The 6,348-nt window shown below is 40.5% G+C and overlaps 1 protein-coding gene across 4 annotated transcripts in view; it reads left to right on the forward strand.

The window, feature by feature from the left end:
- Positions 1-6,348, forward strand: part of tafa5a (TAFA chemokine like family member 5a) — a 363,496-nt gene that overhangs the window by 6,474 nt on the left and 350,674 nt on the right. The window lies entirely within an intron of this gene.

Below are 6,348 nucleotides of genomic sequence, written 5' to 3' on the forward strand. Positions count from 1 at the left end.
GTTACCAACATCTGGTGAAAATTTCATGTCATTAGCACCTCTAGTAATATATTTACTGAGAAAAATGGTGACGTGTTCAATACTTATTTTACCCGCTGTAAGTACAGTAACAAAGTATTTGTACTTAGTTACTTTACAACTCTGCTGAGGAGGATGTGCTGGACAGGGTAATATGCATTTGTTGACCACAACTGGAGAAGTGTTTGAATCTGTACTGCCTTCGATGCATCACTGTGACATAATCGACCTTTGAAGGATGCAGCTGCTGAATTTAGACACAGCAAATAACACTTTGTGAATATGTTATATGTTTTAATCTTAGTGGAAACAAGTTTCAAAGAGAAAAATCCAAATTTAWGTCTGATCTTATAGTTTCCCCTCATTTGCAGTGAACGCTGCTGTTAAAAGAAGTGGAACATTTCAGCTCAGTGTGGCCTTAGGAGAGGGATTAACAAACTGTCACACATTTTAACACACGGTAGTTTGAACAAACCATAAGTACGTTCTTAACTCTRCCAGTAGTCATGGGTTTCACCCACTGTTCCCTTTTGTTCACGTTACTGTATACAGCCTCTCACATTCCTGAAGTGTCACAGTGTTCAGCTGTGCTCCGTTCCATCAGCAATGTAATTATTTAACAAAAGCCTTGTGTTCAAGTTGATCCTTGTTCACTTTGTGCATCGAGTAGTTTTCTTCTTGATGCTACGTGTTTTACAAAAGGTTTAACTTTTCAATCAGTCGCTCAGTTTAGTTTCACTGCTGCTGGAGGAGTTCAGCAGGACGGAGCCTGAGCAGCCAGAAGAGAAACACGATGGAGTTTAGGACGTCACGGTTCTCAGGATCATTGAGGAGCTTTAGAGAGTCAGTGGTACAGCAGCTGCACGTGGTTTCACAACACGTCCCGCCGAGGACACTATGCTGCACATCTGGAGCGGCTGTCCAACGCCAGAGAGCTTCAAAGAACCTGGCATCCTTTGATGCTCAGACACCGGGTCCGGTTCTGCCAAGAATACCTCTTGGTTCTGGTATCAACTGGCAGACCGGACTGACCCAAGGTGCTGCTCTGGGCTAGCAGTGTGTGGGTTTGTTTAAACATTACTGATACATGTGTGGGACAGTTTTTTATTTTATAATTAAATCCATGTTTTTTTGTTTTTAGTCTAGTCTTTCTCTGACCAACATTCCTGCAGCCCCTTGGCGACCCCCCAAACATTTAGATTCCCTCTTCCTCCTCTGCTCTGATGCTTCGCTGCTGCTTCAGGGTTTCCTTCAGGCTCTTGGTTTCCTCTCTGATTAATGCCTGTCTTCACTTGTCTGACTTTAGTTTCTTCCTTTTCATTGATGTTCTTTACATCGTTTTAAAGAACAGATGGAACKATAAGAGCTGAGTGCTTCTGAAAGTTCAGAGATTTTTCTGTAGAAAGTGGACATTTTCTATACAACTCAGTCCTGTGCTGTAACGACAAAGCTGTTAATACATGTTTAATCACTGCTTCTAAATATTTTAGTTTAGAACGTTTGAAAAGTTTTAATTAATCAATTAGGACTATTTTGTCTAAATATTTTAATAAAACAGACCATTTAGTTGGTCAACTGGTCTCTGAACTCAATCAACTCTATGTTTTCCACATTGAGATTGGAACGTGGGGAACGCAGCTGTCCCAGTGGAATAGTTGCAGCTGGTTGGGTCAGTGGTTCTTGGGGTTGGAACCTGATCTGTTTGGCACCACTGTCCATTGAAGACATGGAGATTTGTACATATTTGGATTGAAGATAACTGGATTCCTGCTGATCGGCTGTGGCAAATTTCTGGCTTATCGGAAAATGAAAGCGATCCTGACAGTAGTCCGGGCCTGTGAAAAGCTGTCAGGAACTATGGGGGTCTTGGATTGGTTCCAGCACAGAGTATTAACCTGAAACGTCACCGGCTTCACTGAATCCCGCCCCCGTACCATGTGTTTGATCCCCAGCCCCCTCCCCTCCTTAGYTGTCTTGCTCTTGCGAGTCGTTTTTTGTGCATGATTCTGTTTTTATTAGTAAATATAGCATCAGTGCAACTTTTCAAACTCACATAGCCCATTGTGTGTTTTATTTTCCAAGCTGCAAAAGGTAGCACGACCGTGTTGCGCAAGACCTGTCCATCCATTCCCCCAAGTTTGTCATACGTGTCTTTCTTCGAAWGGGTGTTCCTAACTGCAGTTTTGTTCTGCATTGCATCTTTTTTGATGTGTGTGAATGACGATAAAGCTGATTCTGATATATGCTAGGTAGTGCGACCATGTTGTGCAAGACCTGTTCATCCGTTCCCCCATGTTTGTTACGTGTCTTTCTTTTGAACGGGTGTTCCTAACTGCAGTTTTGTTCTGCATTGCATCTTTTTTGATGTGTGTGAATGACGATAAAGCTGATTCTGATATATGCTAGGTTGCTTAGTTAAAATATCCTTTGTTTTATTAAATTAAATCAATTAAATTAGTATGATTTCTGGTTGAGAATTTGATCAGTTGGCTCTTATATTTACAGACTCTTGGCAACTTAAGACTTAAATTATTAAAACTGCCTCTAACATGTTCTGACGTTTCCTTAGAAAAAGGTTTGAAACCTCAGGATGTCAGTGTTAATATCTTGAACAGAAATGACAAAATGTAATTATGGTTATGTCTAAACTGAATAAAATACCAAAGCAAAGACCTGCAGTTATGAATCTTTGAACAAACCCATCAGCTGACTGTAATAATGTCTGAAATCTGATAAGTCTTTTCTACAGAAAGAACTCCTTTTATTTCTTCCCTGGATGGAGTTTCAGGGCTTTCGGTTCTGTTGTGAAATAGACGTTAGTTACACTGAAGACTGAGTTCCATTTAGTTCATCAATTACCTTTTTTATGCTCAACACAGCAGCTCCTGTGTTGGAGAGGATACACGTATTTTGTTATGGTCAAGTGAATCTTTGAGAGCGGTGTAATAATCCATTTTCCAGCTCCATTATTCCCTTTGTGTGTGTGTGTTTGGTTATAGATTGTAGCGGCGRGTTTTCTATGAACCACAGAGGAGCTCTGCCGCTGAGCGTCTCATATGAATCACCTGCTGGGTGGCAGGGGGTTATTACAGAGAGAAAAACAGTGATATAAAAGATCTAAAAGAGATAAAGAAGATTGATGCCTCTCCAATGGGTGCCCGTGTTCAAACATGCCAGCGACCGGATCACCTTTAGGTGCTCTCTCTCGTTCACACCACACCTCCTTAACTTCTCTCCTCTGTTCACCCTCTGCCATCTTTGCTAATAAATCCCATTTAAGCTCCGGTTGGGACCCCTCCATCATTGCCTGCAACTGGCTTAAAATAACACGGTGGGAGCAGGGGGGGAGGGGGCCTGGTGCGCAGGATCCCCCATGCTGGTGTTATTAATTGTTGAAAAGATGAATATCTCATTACAGGGGCGACCGAGGAATGGAGATGGAGCGGGGGTTACACCRTGAATAATGCTAAGTTCATGCAAGGCATGATTAATGGTGAAGTGCGAGTGGGTGTTTCATCAAGGCCACATGTGATATGATCAATTATCGGGTGAAGAAAAGGAGCTGGATGATTAGACTACCTTTCAGATTGTGGAACATATGTCAGCGGAGGTTCGGTGTTCCGGCTGGAACGTAGAATTACACCGATGGCAGAAGTGAGGAATGGAACCGTGGAGGCTGAAAGGGTTGAGCTTCACTGTGGGAGTGGGAGCTGGATCAGGGTGGAGTGTCACCTCAGCAGCACTGCCTTTTCTACTGCTGACAGCTTCTTATTTTACACACAAGCAGGAATGTTAATTTAACATCATAACTCCTGCCTGTAGTTAAACACTTGGTGCTCAAAGTACACATTGGAGATGACTCATCTACCATGTCAGGTTTTAGCTCCATATGTAAAATTAAATGAGCTGCGGCCATAGGCTCTTTTCTATGGTGCTCGTCCGGTGACATCACWTGTGGCCACGCATTATTTACTGAGTTAATTTGAGCAGTGAGACATAGATGTTGTTGGAGTCAGATTTTGAAAATGTTAGTTTTTGTTTTTGAATTGTTCAAAGCTTGCTTACCCTACACACATTATTATTGTTATTATTTGGAGTGTACTAATGTAAAGGGTTCATTTTTTATTGTAGGTTGTTTATGTCATGACATTAAAAGCTAGTGTTGAGCTTCAAAAAACAAGAAAAAAAAAGCTTTTTGGACAACTCCAGTGGTCACCTGTGTCTTATAGCTACAACATAAAGCACCAAGAATTCCTAATGCTTAACATAAGTGACTAAAGTGTGTAAGTCATTCCTATATTAAAATATGAAATTATTTTAAACTTCTTCATATAAACAGTCGTCAAAATGGAAATTACTACAGTAATTATCACATGACCACATGGTATTTATCCCATGGTGATGCATTATTTATCTTGTGGTCACACATTGATCCCATGGCCCTGTGGTATTTTTGTGACCATGCAATATTATGTGGTCACAAGTTAACCTTTGGATATGCTGTTATTATCGAATGACTGTGAGTTATTTATCCTGTGGCCACAAGTTATTTATCTTGTGGCCACACATTATTTGTCCTGTGGCCTTGCACTATTTATCTTGTGGTCACACATTGATCCTATGGCCCTGTGGTATTTATGTGGCCATGTAATATTATAATGTGGTCACAAGTTAACCTGTGGAAATGCTGTTATTATCAAATGACTGAGTTATTTATCCTGTGGTCACAAGTTATTTATCTTGTGGTTACACATTTATCCCATGGCCCTGTGGTATTTATCCTGTGATCATGAAATACTATCACATGGTCATGAAGTTATTGACTCGGTGGCCATGCATTATTTACCCCATAGCTACACATTATTACTGCATGGCCACAAGATAAATAATGCATAACCACACCATTACTTATCTTGTGGCCACACATTATTTATTCTGTGGTTGTGCGTTGTTTATGTTGTGGTCACACATTTATCCCATGGCCCTGTGGTATTTATGTGGCCATGCAATATTATCATGTGGTCACAATTTAACCTGTGGATATGCTGTTATTATCGAATGGCTATGAGTTATTTATCCTGCGGTCACAAGTTATTTATCTTGTGGTTACACATTTATCCCATGGCCCTGTGATATTTATCCTGTGATCATGAAATACTATCACGTGGTCATAAAGTTATTGACATGTGGTCATCCATTATTTACCCCATAGCTACGAATTATTACTGCATGGCCACAAGATAAATAATGCATAACCACACCATTACTTATCTTGTGGCCACASATTATTTATTCTGTGGCTATGCATTGTTTATCTTGTGGTCACACATTGATCCCATGGCCCTGTGGTATTTATGTGGCCATGCAATATTATCATTTGGTCACAAGTTAACCTGTGGACATGCTATTATCGAATGGCCACAAGTTATTTATCCTGTGGTCACGAGTTATTTATCTTGTGGTTACACATTTATCCCATGGCCCTGTGATATTTATCCTGTGATCATGAAATACTATCACGTGGTCATGAAGTTATTGACTCGGTGGCCATGCATTATTTACCCCATAGCTACGAATTATTACTGCATGGCCACAAGATAAATAATGCATAACCACACCATTACTTATCTTGTGTCCACACATTATTTGTCCCCAATGCTTTATTATCAAATGGCCACAATTTTTTTTCTGGCTTTGTGTTTTTCCCATCAAATTTTGCAAAACAAATTAACTTGGAGCAGCTTTTTAAAAAATTTAGACCATTATCTGTTTTATTGTTTCCACCAGTAAAAATAACTAAACTTTTTAAAATCCACCTAAAGTCACCATAAAGACGGGAGAAATATGTTTGATTTATTTCATGTTGCACCAAACTGGAGGAGTTAACATTATTTTTGGTTTGCTCCAACACAAAGCTGGATCTCAGAACGTGCCACATGATTTCTGTGTTCAGCCAGGTGCACTCACAGAGCATGCTGGGTAAAAGTGCCCTAAATCTGGCTTCTGTAAATGGATCAGTCGTTCAGAGCCAACCTTCATAAGAAGAGCCACAGAGATGGAGAAACGCAGCCCCCAAATAGAACATCATAATTCAGGAGGATAATTGGGGCGTTTAAACCAAACCTGGGACTCTTCCACGGCAGACAGATACAGGTCAGAGCGGCCTGTTCTTCAGGGAGGAGCCAGGGAGCAGAGGAGGTGAAAAAGGGAGGAGGAGGTTTGACACGTGAAGGGATGGATGGAGAGAGAGAGAGAATATATATATTAAACAATAAAGTGAAAAAATGAGGGAAGAATCAAAAATGTAAAGATTTTCATATCTTCTCACAT

This window comes from Austrofundulus limnaeus, unplaced genomic scaffold (assembly GCF_001266775.1).
Source record: "Austrofundulus limnaeus strain Quisiro unplaced genomic scaffold, Austrofundulus_limnaeus-1.0 Scaffold116, whole genome shotgun sequence".
Classification (NCBI taxonomy): domain Eukaryota; kingdom Metazoa; phylum Chordata; class Actinopteri; order Cyprinodontiformes; family Rivulidae; genus Austrofundulus; species Austrofundulus limnaeus.